The 15,674-nt window shown below is 40.0% G+C and overlaps 1 protein-coding gene across 3 annotated transcripts in view; it reads left to right on the top strand.

The window, feature by feature from the left end:
* Window positions 1-15,674, top strand: part of FOXN3 (forkhead box N3) — a 526,444-nt gene that overhangs the window by 134,719 nt on the left and 376,051 nt on the right. For 2 of the 3 annotated variants that reach the window (XM_043981748.1, XM_043981751.1), the window contains exon 2: window positions 4,006-4,087. The gene's annotated coding sequence lies outside the window, so the exon portion shown is untranslated. Of the gene's footprint in view, window positions 1-4,005; window positions 4,088-6,140; window positions 6,340-15,674 lie in introns of those variants that run through there. The other variant, XM_043981750.1, reaches the window with a different exon arrangement.

Here is a 15,674-nt window from a genome sequence, read left to right on the forward strand (position 1 = left end):
TTTATTGGGAAACAACTTTTGATTTTAAATATTTGCATCAATTCCTTACATATCTTAGCTATCAGACTATTGTCAAAGATATTCGACATGAATATTTTCCTATTTGCCACTCTCTCTTCTTATTCTAGTTAAATTGGTTTTGCTCATCTAAAAGCTTTTAAATTGTGTATTATAAAAATGGTTTGTGGGGCAGCTGGTGGCACAGTGGATAGAGCACTGGCCCTGGCTTCAGGAGGACCTAAGTTCAAATCTGGCCTCAGACCCTTGACACTTACCAGCTGTGTGACCCTGGGCAAGTCACTTAACTCCATTTGCCTCACCCCCCCCAAAAAAAATGGTTTGTTCTATGTCTTATTTTTTGTCTTTCTCTTGTTTGGTTCTGAATTTTCTCTAAAACCATGGCTATGAAAGGTAACTTGTTCCATTTTCTACCAGGTTAAAATTTTTTTTTTTGTTCTTTTACATTTAAGTCCTAATTTACCATTTTCACCATATAATTCCTCTGCTCAGTGATCTTTGGTGGCTCTCCATTGTCTATAGGACAAACTCCTTGACCTGACATTCATCCTCAAGGCAACCTTTTCAGCCTGATTTCAAAGCACATCCCTTAACGTTTTCAACATTCCAGTTCATTTGGACTAATAGCTATTTCCTGTTCTTTTCCTGCCTCTTCTTCCTTCATGTATTTGTCTGGGCTATATCTCATGCCTAGAATGGACACCCTCCATGTTTCTACTTGATTACATCATTTTGTTCCTTCAAAAACTTTCCCAGGAAACCATTACAATCTCCCAACTAGATGTGAATTTTCCCTTCACTGTTTGACTTTTCCTGTGCAATTTACACATTCTTACTTGCATCATACAATAATGTTTTGTGCGTATGTCTTAACACTCCCCCACCTCCAGTTGATTGCAAGCTCTTTGAGGACAGTAATGATGTGGTTTTCCATCTTTGTAACTCCAGCACTTCTCAAAGCATCCCACATGTCAAAGAAGTTTACTAAGTGTTCAACTTGGATTATTGAACTCCCTTTATGTACAAGGTATAGCAAATACAAGGAGAAAAATAGGACACGGTTCCTACCTTCAGGGAGTTTCACTCTAAGTGCCATAAGAAATTTCAGGCAGGAGAGCTCTCATAGCCCATATATACATGTCAGAGGCAAGATTTGAACCTGGATCCTACTGACTCCATCTACCAGGCACTTATTAAGTACCTACTAGTCACCAAGCACTGTTCTAGGCACTGGGGACACAAGTACAAAGAATTATATAACCCTTACACACATATTAACCCTTATAACCCTTAGAAGGAACTTACATGCTTCTGGAGAAGACAGTGAGGACATATCTCAGTTCACACAAAATATATAGAAACTCTAAACTCCAAATTGAATGTCTCATAATTTAAAACTCAAAGTGAGTTTAGAAATTATTTCATCTGTCCCCTGATTTTGTAGGGGAGGAACCTATGGCCTTGAGAGATTAAGTGACTTACACACACACACACACACACACACACACACACAATTAAAAAGTGTCAAATCTAGTGCTTTTTCCCCTTCAAAAGTCTCTGCACTGAAATTCATGTATTTACTCAGATAATCTCAGGGCCCTTGCTCAGAGCCTAGTTACTTTTACTTTACAAATAATTTTAACCAGAATGTAATACTGAAAAAAAAATTGTAAAACTTTGAAGTATTGGAATATCTGACAAGTGAAGACTCCCATAGTACATTAGAATGGGGAAGGAGGAACTGAAATTTAGGCAAATCCATAAAAAGTTACCATGAGGAAAGATTAACTGTGCCATAAATATTTTATATATATATGTGTGTGTGTGTGTGTGTGTGTGTGTATAATTTATATGTATAGATAGATATAGATAAATATAAAGATATACTCTAAAGATAAAGAACTATAAAAATCAAACAAAAGAATTTTTAAAAGCTATAGCAGAAAGGGCAGCTAGGTGGTGCAATAGATAAAGCACCGGCCCTGGATTCAGGAGGACCTGAGTTCAAATCAGGTCTCAGACACTTGACACTTACTAGCTGTGTGACCCTGGGCAAGTCACTTAACCCCCATTGCCCCCTCCCCCACAAAAAACTATAGCAGACTATGTACATTTAGTTGTATGGGCAAGCAATCTTCAGGGCAATCAGCATTTTATAGCATATTTGATTGACTCTTGATCAAGAAAAGGCTAATGAGGGGGACAAAGTAATCAGTACATTTCAAAAAGATTTCTATGCCAAAAGCATTAAAACAAAAGAAAAGGTTTGAGTGTTTTGAGGAATGAGCTTGAGATATTTGGAGAATTCACTTCAGGAGGGGAATAACTTATTTCTCTTAAATTAAAAAAATTTTTTTAACATTCATTTAAAAATTTTGAGCTCCAAATTTGTTCCCTCCCATCTATTGAGAAGTAAGTTGTATGATACCCATTGCACATGTGATCATGCAAAACATATTTCCATATTAGCATATTAGTTCCAAAAAACAAATGAGAAAAATAAAGGAAATGTAAAACAATTCCACTTCATCAGTTCTCTTTTTCTCTCTCTGGAGGTATATAACATTTTTCATAGAATTTCCATGGATCATTGTATTGATCAGAGAAACTAAGTCACAGTTGATCATCATTACTGTGTACTTTGTTCTCCTGGTTCTGCTCATTTCACTTTGCATCAGTTCATATAAGTCTTCCCAAGTTTTTCTAAACCCATCCCCTTTGTCATTTCTTATAGCACAATAGTAGAATACCTTGCTTTCTGATATTGAATAAATGAGACATTGATTTTTTAAAAAGAGCCTATACTTGTCTTATAGAGACTGTAGATTCTTGGAATCTTTAGTATAACAGGAAACCACGTCCCCTCTTACTTGGAGGCATTTCCTCATTTTGAAAACTTTTGCCCTGGCTTCCTTTAAGTCTCAACTAAAAGCTGCCTAGTGTTAATGTCTTCCCTCTGAAATTGTCTCCATTTTTATCCTCTCTCTTTTTTCTTTTTCTTTTTTTTTTTTTTTTGCATATAGTTGTTAACATTTAATCTTTACCATTAGTACTCTAAGGACAGGGACTGTTTTTGTCTTTCTTTGTAGACCCAGTACTTACCACATTGCCTGGCACAAAGTAGGGGATTAATAAATGCTTTTTTATTTGAGTTTCTTTTAGACTGGTTGATAGTGTAATTTTCTAGTTATTCTGGGAGGACCCAAGACTTGATTTAGGTGGCTGACAGCACAGTGTCTTTTTAAAAGAGTGTGATACCACTCATCTCCATTGAGATGCAATTTTTAGCTTTGCTAACCCTGGTTGACGGAGGCTATAATAGAAACAGTCTGTTTTGGGAAATACTTCAATGCTTTGATAGAACTGTGAGCTTATCACTGAGATAACTAACCTCAAACATGCAGATCTCAGTCCTTCCATACTTTGATCTAAGGTCTTTCTAAGGTTAGCTGTCTAAAAACATTCCTTTATGTCCATCTTTCTCCAGATGAGCCTCCCCAACCTTAGGCTGGTCCTTGGGAGATAGACACACCATCTGTTTGCCTAGTTGGTATTTGGAATTTCCAACTTGGTAAGTCCAGACCAGCCAGAGTTTCTGCTCCCCTGGTACAGCCTCCAAGAACTTTTATACTGCAACGAGACATCAGAATAGGACTTCAGTGGAGGTTTAGGGAAGAACCATTCTCTGGCATTGTTCCCCCCACCTCCAAGTGGCCTTCTGGGTTTGGGGTATCAAAAGAGGGAACCTACCTGACTTTCATTTGAATGTTTTATTGAGCCTGTAGGCCAAATGTTGGGCTATGATTAAATGTTAGAAGGGATAGAGCTTTGTTGAATATACATGGCTCAAGTCCACTCACTCTCTGGATACAGAGCCTTTATAGTTCATTAGCCTCATCCCTTGTGCCTGATCTATGAAAGCAGCAGGCCACCATGTTTTCCTATGTCTGGTGGCACTAAAGGACTGACATCTTTTTCTTTCTCTAGCTACAGAACGGTGCTGAATTCGGAATTTCCTTTTATTTTGTGTGAACCTGAGATATGTCCTCGCTGTCTTCTCCAGTAGCATGTAAGTTCCTTCTAAGTAAGGGTTATATAATTCTTTGTACTTGTGTCCCCAGTGCTTAGAACAGTGCCTGGTAACTAGTAGGTGCTTAATAAGTGCCTGGTAGATTGAGTCAGTAGGATTCAGGTTTGAATCTTGCCTCTGACGTGTATTATTTGTGTGACCATAAACAAGTCACTTGACTTATCTGAGATTATTTTCTCATCTCAGAAATGGAGATAATAATTTCATGAGCACCTACTTCACAGAGTTGTCAATTAGTTAGCAATCCTTTATTAAATGTTTACTGTGTGCCAGGTACATTTACTGTGCCAAGTACTTGTCAAAGCCTCTGCTCAAGGAGCTCCCAGTGTAATGAGGGAGGCACCCTGAAAAAAAACTGGATGGAAACAAAATGCACGTTTGGGGGTAATCTCAGAGGGAAGGTAAGGAGGATTCATTCAGAAAGGCTTGTTGAAAGAGCTGACATTTGAAGGAAGTCTGGGAAGCAAGGAGATTGAGGAGGGTATGTGTTCCAAGCATGGGGGAGAGCCAGTGATAACACTCCTGAAAATGTTATGTATGAGGAACAGGGAGTTTCAACTAAAACAAATTATGTCAAGCACTTTGCTACCTTTACAAAGCTAGTAAATGCTAGTATCCTCAGTCATCTTCATGTCATCGTCGTTGTCATTGTCATCATCATCACTCTCCCTCCTCCAGCTTCTTTTCCCACCGTCCACCTCCTTCATGACCATTATAGTCTTTACCTATTACCTCTTGCCCCACTCTCATCCTCATAAAGACTGTGGGGGCTTCTTCACCTCCTCTACCTAACATTTAATTCTGAGAGCAAATACTAGTTTTTCTAGCATGGGCGGGTTAATTTACAGGAATCTACATTTATAAAACATAAAGCTGATTATTTAGCCAGGAAAATGCGTTTTAATTCAAGCTGGGCATTAGGCTGGATCTTAAATGTAACCATTTTCACCTAGATTGAATATTATTAACTAGCCCAAGGGGGTAAGAAGTAATTAAACATTTGAACAGGTTGCCTTAGTCAATGGCAATAAATAACCTCAAATATTGAAAGTGGCTTTTTTGAGTCTTAAAATGCACAACTATTTTGACAGACAATAGGTAATGAGTTGGGTTGTTTTGTTTTTTGTTTTGTCTTGGTTGTGTGCATTTGGTTTGCACTTTATAATGAAAAAGTTTACCTTCCCTCCCTAGATTTAAATGAAAGTTATTTGCAAAAACCAGGGCAGTAATTTGAACTCAAAGCAAATAAGGGAATTTCATAGTTTTGGGAAAATTATATTATTCTGTGATCAGCACTTAGATTTCTATTACTCAGTTACTCAGTCATTATTTCTGATTCTTGGTCTGGACAAAGGCAAGGCAAAGGATGATAGGTGGACCAAGCCATGATTTAACCTTTCTGCCTGATTAAAATGATTGCTTCCTTCATACAAGATCCCCTTGGAAGGGAGAAACACAACTCTTTTTCTGGGATCCTCTTCAGAAAGTTTGCAGGGCCTGTCTGTCTGCCGTTGCAGAACTGATAAAAGAATTGTCTGGAGACACATTTCTCCTCTGAAGACAGTTTCTGGAAGAAGATTTTGTTAAGGCAGGAGATGGTTATCTCTTAAAACCATTAGAGAAAGAAAGAAAGTTGGACTCCCCATTTTTCCCTTGGGAATTGGGAGAAATTTCAGTATAGCTGTACCATCATACGCAGACACCCAGCAAGCTTGGTTGGTGCCACAAGTTTCCGCCATCAGAATTTTTCAGGTGTGTCATATGTATTTAGTACATCATTTGATAATGTGGGGAAAAGAAATATTAAAGCAGCAAGGGACTAAAGGAGAATGAAGATGAATGTTAGCGTTCCCCTGGGGTTCATGGGTGAAGGAATTAACACAGCTTGGCACTCTACCCTAGCTGTGTTTGTTTCCATGGCAACAGCTACGTACATGTTTCAGACTATCTACAGTGACACAGTTGCAGAAATAGTAGCTTGCAGGTTTCTGATATCGCATCAGTGGACAGGCAGCACGCACTATATTAAGTAAGTGTAAAAGAATTTAAAATATAGCTCTGGATTCAGATGTATGCGAGTTCGGCCAAGCAGTGTACCAAGTGTTGGTGCATCCCTCCTCCCAGCTGTAGAATCATCTGGGCAAAGTTGGAAGTTGCAGGATACGGTGCAAACAATTGTCCTTGCTTGGGGAAATAGCATCAAATGTAGCCAATGTGTGTGAGTTACAGAGGTAAGGAAATGGTCTTTACAGATGAGATCCTTGAAGAAGAATTCTGTTGCTGGGGTTTGCAGGGGGAACGGAGGTGGGGGGGGGGGTGGCGGCTCGACATGGGGAGAGTTGGCTGGTGCTGGTGGGGTGGGGGAGTCAGGTCTGGTAGGCTTGGTAGAAAATAGCTGAGCCTTACAGCAGATCTAATTTGCGGTTGGATCTTTTAACTGCCGCAGAGTTTAGGGGAACTAATGGCATTTTTTAAAGGAATTGTTGTAAATCTTAAAAAAAAAAAAGGTAAAACCAAAACACAGGGATGAGATGAGATGGGGAGCGTGGAGGTTTGTTTTGTGGTGCAATTAATGCCAAATTGGGATTCCATTGTCTTTTCTGAGCGCTTATGTAAATCTCTCTCTCCTGTCTCCTCGATGACCCTGGTTTGTCTTTGACATTAGTACTTTTTAGTGGCATCTCTGTTTATATTGTTCTGCCATAGCACAGACTGATCTTCCCTTAGTGTTGCTTAGAGGGCACCCGAGTAGACATGAGACTTTGCAAGTGTGTGACTTTGCAGTCCAATCGCACAATAATTTGGGGGAAGAAATATACAAATGAGTATTTATTTAAGAGCTTGCCAGCCCTCCGCATTTGAATGGCAGCCTAGGTATTAGGTTAATGGGTTTCAACTTCTGCATTGTGATTGTGAGGGCTTTCAAGGCAGTAGTAGTTCAATTTATATTGAGTTTCTATGTCACAATATTTCTGTTTATGTCCATTATCCCATTTAAGAAATGCATTTACCTTATAGTTTTATTATTCATGTATCAGCTGAAGCAAATGGGATGGTAATTTAAGCTAATCTATTCATTTGAGGAGGATTATCTGCCCAGAAGTGGACTTCTGTGGAAAGTGGCATGCCACATGTGCCTCTTTCCATGTCTAGGAGACTTTTATGTCTGGAAGACTTTTATAAAAAGGTACTATGCCCAGACCCACCACCCAGCATGTTCCTCTGTCTGACAATGGTTGAGTTAGAAAGGGAAAAATTCAGTTTCCTCCCTTGTAAAATGAAAGGAATAGATGAGATAAATCTCTGTGATCCTTTGCATCTCTACAAAGTATGATCTTATGACTTCTAGTGATCAGGTTCAGGGGCAACTTAAATGTCCCCTGGTTTGGGGGAGGGTTTAGAGGGTTGGTTGGTCCAATTGAAGAGTCATTTGACCAATTGAATCATGGGTCTCCCAGCTTTGCCAGTGGGTGTAGCTCACCTTGTCTAAATAAGGTGAGCCAAAATTAGACTGTTCTAGAGCCTCCCGTTTATGCTGGTCTGCAGTCTGGGCAATAAAGGAAGGAATGACAAAGCTTAAGTCTTCCTCAAGGGGGAAAATGGAAAGACAATTCAAGTTTTAAAGCAAGCTTCTTTCTTCTTGAATATCACAACCCCCACCTTCCCCCCACCCCCAATCCTGCTCTACCTCTCAGGAAAGGGTAGGCATCCTTCAAAAAAGACATCCTTCAAAGATCCTGGTCCTGGTCCCTGGTGCCTTCTCTTTGCCTGGTGTGTAGTTTACACATCCCTTTGAGCTACTTGGCCCTGTAACAGCTGCTCCACAGCAATACATGCTTTGCCCTGGAGGCAGTTTATTGGTGGGTAGAAAGCACTCTACATATGTACTGCACATCATTGGTTAGTTGGAGTTTGCATAATGTTGGTTCTTGCATCTGAAGCGCCATGGGCGGGCAAAGCCATTAACCTTGAGTTCTGAAACAGGAAACCAGCAATGGTGAAATTAACCATTTTGACTGACAAATTCTATTCCTGTCAGGGTAAGATGGATAGTTTAAATAAATATAGATTTGTGTATATAATTTAATTTTTTTGTGATCTAGAGTTCTAGAAACATTAGAGTTTATGTGTGTGTATATTATATATACATATGTGTGTGTGTATATATATATACACATGTGAGTATGTGTTTTTCATTAATCTGTCTTCACACACCCACGAGGGTCTGCCTTACATACAATGAAAGTGTTAAATACATAGTTTTTCCCTTCAAAAAAAACCTCTTTTAATGAACTAAAGTTCTCTCTGTGTACATATATGCATGTATAGTCTTTCCTTTATTTTTAACTCTCATTGCACAAATGTAGTCTTTTATTATTATTTCATTTTTTAGCTCTTCGATAGCATGAAAGTCATACTCATGTGTTCCAAAAATCAATTCAGATAGACAAGGTTATTTGATGTGATTTGGACGTCCTATATATAAGGTATTTGTAAAAAAAAAACAAAACCCAGTAACCATCACTTGAATGACTAGATATATAGTCAGAAAAAAATAAGCTTGAGGGATTTCTCAATGGCAGCAGCATGGGACAAATGAGAGCTAAATGCTATTTGACTGATCCTTTTACTAAATCTCAAATTGTAACAAAGCAGCCTTCTTAGAACCTCTTAAAGTCTAGTGAGACCAGCAGCAGAATTGACTTTTAGCTACCCCTGGTGTGTGTAATTTACATTTATGTAATACTCTCATTTGATCCTCCAAATAACCCCAGGATGCAAGGTAGTACAAGCATTATCTCTCCCCCCCATTTTACAGTTCAAGACACTGAGGCTCAGAGAGAGCTTAAGCAACTAGCCCAAAGGCACCCATGCTCCCTTTGGATCCTCTCAATAATCCTGGTAGGTTGGGCAGAACAACCATTATTATCTCCATTTTTTAGATCAGGAGACTAAATGTTACCTAGTGCCCAGTGTCACTTGGCTCCAGGTCTTCTGACTCCAAAATCCATCAATCCTTCTCTCTTTTCTGTACACCACCCTGCCAAGGTATAATCAATAGCATAATCAAACATTTATGTTCTGTGTCTGCATCAAAACAAATGCTTTTGGATACTGAGATGCATACGATTGCGCCTACAATGTCAGGCACCTATGTGAATTCAGTTAATCATTTGGATATTTCCAGGTTTCTCAGCACTTGGCAGCATGCATTTCATAAACTGTTAAAACTGGACAGTACCTGAGAGATCATCTAGTCAGCGTATCCTTCCCACCATCTCCTATTTCCTTGTCATTTTATAGGTTGAGGTAGCTTGTGTGGTACAAGTGAAAGAGTGCAGGATTTAGAGTTAAGAGAGGCCTGGGTTGGGGCAGGTAGGTGCTGCAGTGGAGGAAGCACCGGCCCTGGATTCAGAAAGACCTGAGTTCAAATGTGACCTCAGACACTTGACGCTTACTAGCTGTGTGACCCTGGACAAGTCACTTAACCCTCATTGCCCCACCAAAAAAGAAAAGAGAGAGAGAGAGAGAGAGAGAGAGAGAGAGAGAGAGAGAGAGAGAGAGAGGGAGGGAGGCCTGGGTTTAGATCCTGGCTTTACCGCTTACTACCCTGTGACCTTGGGCAAGTTACTTTAATTCTCTTGGACTCTGGTTTCTATATATGAAAAGCAAGGGGGTTGGACTAGTACTGTGATGTCCTTACTGGGATGTAGACTGTGACCTTAAGAATGGGAATTTCTTTCCCAAGGTTACATAATTCCAATGTGACTGAGCCAAAAATCAAACCCAGTTCTTCTTCTTCTTTTTTATTTTTTTTTAGTGAGGCAATTGGGGTTAAGTGACTTGCCCAGGGTCACACAGCTAGTAAGTGTGAAGTGTCTGAGGCCGGATTTGAACTCAGGTACTCCTGACTCCAGGGTTAGTGCTCTATCCACTGAACGACTGATGAAATTGTTTATTATTACCTCTCAGCCTTGCTAAAGTGGTATAACTGCCCTCCAACTTTCCACTGGGCTGTCCACTGTAGTGTTTGTCTCTATTCTATTTATTACTTCTTTGAGAGACTTAGGCTTTATTCATTTATCCGGATTGGCTGGGAAGTGAGTGTGGCATGTAAATCATTTGCTGCCAAATAATCCAGTGAGACTTTTGCTCATTGCTGGTATCAGTAGCACATAATTAAAACCCAAAGTGGACCTACCCTGGGGAGCACCAGGAGCAAGGCTGACAATTTATTAACAACCCTATCACCAAAAACACTGAAGCTGCCCACCATTGTCAAGTACAAACCCTTACAGAGAGTGTGTGTGGGGGGGTGTTCCTGTTGAGGAAGAAGGGGAGGCTGAGGGGGGAAGGGCACACATCCTTTGCAGAGGAATGCCTGGGTAAGCTGTGGATTGGCTGCCTGCGATGAGATGTCAATAAGATCTCTTCAGTTTCAGAAACTCTAGACCCCCAACCTTGCAGCACAAAGTGAAGGGAATGTGACATTCAACCTGACCTGACTCATTATATTCTAAGTAAAATTCTGTCCTCACTTTTGCTCAGTAAACTTTTATGAAACCCCGAGTATGTGCCTAGGCACTGTGCTCAGTTCCAGGGATACAAACAGAGACAGAAGAGAGTCCCTCGAGGGCCTCAATGAGCTCACAACTTAAAAGGCATGAGCCTTTTCTGTAACCTAAGAGAATCTGGATCTGAACCTGGGCTTGGCCACTTACTATTGCTATGCCCTTGGTTAAGTTCAAGGTCACTTAACGTATTCAGTAGTATCCTCACCTATGGATGGGGTGGGGTGGGGTGGACTTTTGTTGTTGTTCAGTCATATTTCTCTCTTCGTGACACACCAAGCCCTTCTATCCTCCACTATCTCCCAAAGTCTTTCCAGGTTCATGTGCATTATTTTTAGGACACTGGCCATCTCATCCTCTGCCATCTCCTTTTCCTTTTGTCTTCAAGCTTTCTTCAACATCAGGGTCTTTTCCAATCAGTTCTGTCTTCTCATTATACGGCCAAAGCATTTAAACTTCAGCTTCAGTATTTGACCTTCCAGTGAATCGCCTGAATTAATTTCTTCAAGTATTGACTGATTTGATCCTTGTTGTCCAAGGGACTCTCCCAAATCTTCTCCAGCATCACAATTCAAAGACCACTATAAGGTGACTTCCGGCTATAAATCTATTATCTTAAGCTAAAATGAATGGAAAGCCAACTAGTGAAATATAATATTAACTGACATTTACATAGCATTTTGTGGTTTGAAGATGACTTTACAAATATTATCTCATTTGATCCTAATCACAACCCTTTGTGGTGTGGAATGCAAGTGGAATTAGCCCCATTTTAAAGATTAGGAACTTGAGAGAAAGTGGCTTTCATAAAGTCATGAAACTGGGGGCAGGTAGGTGGCAAAGTAGATAGAGCACCAGCCCTGGAGACAAGAGGACCTGAGTTCAAATTTGACCTCAGACACTTGACTCTTACTAGCTGAGTGACCTTGGGCAAGTTACTTAACCCCAGTTGCCACACACACACACACACACACACACACCAAAAGAAAAGAAAAGAAAAAAGAAAAAAAGGTCATGAAAGCTAAGTAAAGAGGCAGGATTCCAAATATTATCTTCCCCATTTTACAGATGAGGAAACTGAGGTTTGGAGAGATCAAGTGGTCTAGGGTCACATATCTCCTAAGTGGTGAAGTAAAAACCAGAACAGAACTCTCCATGTCCTTTTCATGATCCAATGCTGCCTTTCAGTAATTTGACCTTTTCCCAAGTCTCTCTTGATTCTAAGTGCTACAGTTTTCCCACTGTGTTTCTTTTTTTCTTTTTTCAGTTGTGTCTGACTCTTCATGACCCCATTTAGGGTTTTCTTAGCAAAGAGACTGTCATTTCCTTCTCTGGTTCATTTTACAGATGAGGAAACTGAGGCAAACAGGGTTAAATGACTTGCCCAGGGTCACACAGCTAGTAAGTGTCTGAGGCCTAATTTGAACTCAAGATGTCTTCCTCACTCCATGGACAGCACTGTATCCAATGCGCCACCTAGTGTCCCTTCCCCACTAAGTCTGTGTATGTGACTGTGTCAGAAAGAGACAGAGATAGAGAGAGGCAGAGACAGAGAGAGGCAGAGACAGAGAGACAGAGGCAGAGAGACACAGAGACAGAGAGACAGAAATTGAGATTGTTGTTAAATTTTGGAGGTAGCCACAAGGCAATGTGAAGACCCCCTAGGTTTGCAGACAGGGTACCTGGGGTCAATTGAATCCAGACTCTGCTATGTACTACCTATGTAACTGTCAACAAATTCTTTCATCTCTAGGCCTCAATGCCCTCATCTGTAAAATGATGAAGTTGGATTAGCCATTTGTAAAGATCTATATCTTGGGATCCTCAGGCTCTGAGGCCAACAGAGGAATTCTTGTTTGTTTCTTAAAGAATGTATTCCTCCATAAATGTGGGCTTTCTCTTACCTAGGATTAGCTTATTAGGGAAAAACCACAATTTAGGCTTTAGAGTTGGAAGCCTGATTAATCTATCTGCCAGGTATATATGGAAATAAATTAGTAAATGGTCCACTTGGGACTGAACGACTGCTGAGATGATGAATTGATCCCCTCTTGTGTATGTGTATTGCTCGAGACTGAGTTGTGCTCCTCACAGTTGCTGAGAGGTAGCTGGGTGTACTCTATCAGGGCCAGAAAAATGCACTATTTGTAAAATTGAAGCTTTAAGCAACTTCTTGGGAAAACTAACAAGAGCAATAATAATAGCTAGCATTTCTATAGTGCTTTAAAGCATACAAAGCACTTTATACATATTAACTTGTTTGATCCTCAGGACAATCCTGGGAAGGAGGTGCTATTATTAACCCCAGTTACAGATGAAGAAACTGAGGCTTAAGTGTTTAAGTGACTTCAGAGGTTAAGTGACTTGCTCAGGGTCACACAGTAAATGAACTCTGGTCTTCCTAACTCCAGGTCCGATGCTCCAGCTACTGTATCAACCAGGTACCATATTAAATTTAAATTTACACCCCAGACTATATAAACATTCTTTTTTTTTGATGTTCCTTTTTTCTTAATAGTTTTTTTCCAGTTACACATAGGGATAGTTTTCAACATTCATTTTTGTAAGATTTTGAGTTCCAAATTTTTCTCTCTCCCGTCTCCCCAAGACGGCAAGCAATATGATATAGGTTATATGTGTACAATCGCATTAAACATATAAATATTCTTAAAAGGCTAATTTTAGGATAATAGATTTAGAAATGGAAAGGGATTTCACAGTCGTCTAATCCAATCCCCCTTTCTTTTGAGGAAATGACTTAGAATTATAGGTGTAGAGCTGGGATTTCAGGAAGCATCCTTCCCAACCTACTCATTTTATAAATGGGTAAAGACACCAAAGGATGTTAAGGGACTTTGCTGAGGTTAAATAGGTAGCAACTATCAGAGCCAAGATTTGCACCCAGGTCCTCTGACTCCAAATTCATTATTCTTCCCACGAAACCATCTTGAGAACACTGCAGGGAGACATCATGGGACAAACACTGGGCTTTGACAGAAGATTGAGATTCAAACTTCAACTTGACATTGCAGATTCCTCCATTGGTATTCCTTAGACCAGTGATGTCAAAACTCAAATAGAAACAGATCCTCGAAACCATGACTTGATGTTATTATTAGCCTCCTCTGTGATCTTGGGCAAGTCACTCTTAGTCTTCCAGGAAATTTTCAAAGTTACGTTGACAATGCAGATTCAAAATGGCGGAGGAAGTTTTCACACTGGAAGTGTCCCATGCTGATGAAATCATAGGTCTGAATAAAAAGAGAGAAGTTTATTTTAAGGCTTTAAAAGTGCTTTCCTGGGCGGGGGTGGGGGGGGGTGGGGGGGGAGCAGCTAGGTGACACAGTGGATAGAGCACTGGCCCTGGATTCAGGAGGACCTGAGTTTAAATCTGGCCTCAGACACTTTACACTTACTAGCCGTGTGACCCTAGGCAAGTCACTTAACCCTAATTGCCTTACAAAAGGGGGTAAAAGTGCTTTCCTCATACCACCACCTTGTAATGGAAGGGAACAAATATTATTCATCTTCCTTTTAAGGATGAGGAAACTGAGTGTCCCAGTGATTAACTGACTTACAAAGGGCTGCCCTGCTTATTAGAGGTAGAATTAAGATCCTAAACTCAGGTCTCCTTGACTGCAGGTTCAGCTCTTTCTTTACAGCGTGGTGCTTTCTCTTGATAATGTAACTTTTTAAATGATTACTCAGGGTCATTATTACAGACCTCAGTAATACTCTTTGGAGCTGGCAAGAAAGGAATTAATCATTTGTTCCAACTTGGAATGGCCCGAGACAGCTTTGATTTTCTATTTGTTCTTTTTGCTTTGTACTTCCTTTCTATCTCTTCTTTTGTCAGACTTGGAAATTTCTTATTGTTGCATGGAACCTGCATCTAAGAGCCCCATCTCTTTTTAAATTGCCCGAATCTAATCTGGTTTGTGCTGAGAAAGTAGATATCTAAGTTTGTTAGAACTGTGTGCAAAAAAAGAGTCAGAAGTCTAGAAGTATGAGCTTTAATGTCTCTTCACTGGGCTGTGTGATACCTTTTTCTATTGCTCTAAAGCTCTTTAAAAATCGCTTCCAGTACTGTGACTGTGTTCCAAGAAGGTTGAGGTTGGTTGAATGAATGAATGAATGAATATTGGTTAAGTGGCTTCCTTTCTGTGTTAAACATATAATTATGCAAGATGCTGTACAAAAAGTGTAAGACCATGGGCAGCTAGATCGCACAGTGGTGAAGCACTGGCCCTGGATTCAGGAGTACCTGAGTTCAAATGCGGCCTCAGACACTTGACACTTACTAGCTGTGTGACCCTGGGCAAGTCACTTAACCCTCATTGCCCTGCAAAAAAAACCCAAAAAACAAACAAAAAAAAGTGTAAGACCTGTTATTATTGATTTTAATACATAAGGAAAATGAAACAAAGGAGAACTGAATCATTGTAAACTGGCATTAGAGATGTGAAACCTTCGAACCCCAAATTGTTATCAAATGCAGATGGTCAATTAGGTATAAATTCCTAACTTGAGTAGAATGGATATAGAGAATATTTATATAAAGAAAGGATGTGGGGGGCAGCTAGGTGGCGCAGTAGATAGAGTACTGGCCCTGGAGTCAGGAGGACCTGAGTTCAAATCCGGCCTCAGACACTTAACACTTAGTAGCTGTGTGACCCTGGGCAAGTCACTTAACCCCAACTGCCTCACCAAAAAGAAAAGAAAAGAAAGGATGTGGCAGCTTTTGTATTGTTTATCTATATTTCTGGAAGGTCTAAATCATTGAATGTTTGAAGTGTCCACACGAGCACTTAGGAAAATGATGTTGCCCCCCCTTTCATTAAAGTCTGTCCATTATCCTTTTTTTAGACTCAGAAATCTTCCATTCAAAATTGTAATGTAATCTGATGCACCAGATTTCCTGTTTTGCAAAATTCCTTGAGATCACTCCGGTTCAGTAACTGGTAGTTCCATTTACTGAATTGATTTACCAAGAT

Source organism: Dromiciops gliroides, chromosome 2 (genome assembly GCF_019393635.1).
Source record: "Dromiciops gliroides isolate mDroGli1 chromosome 2, mDroGli1.pri, whole genome shotgun sequence".
Classification (NCBI taxonomy): Eukaryota; Metazoa; Chordata; class Mammalia; order Microbiotheria; family Microbiotheriidae; genus Dromiciops; species Dromiciops gliroides.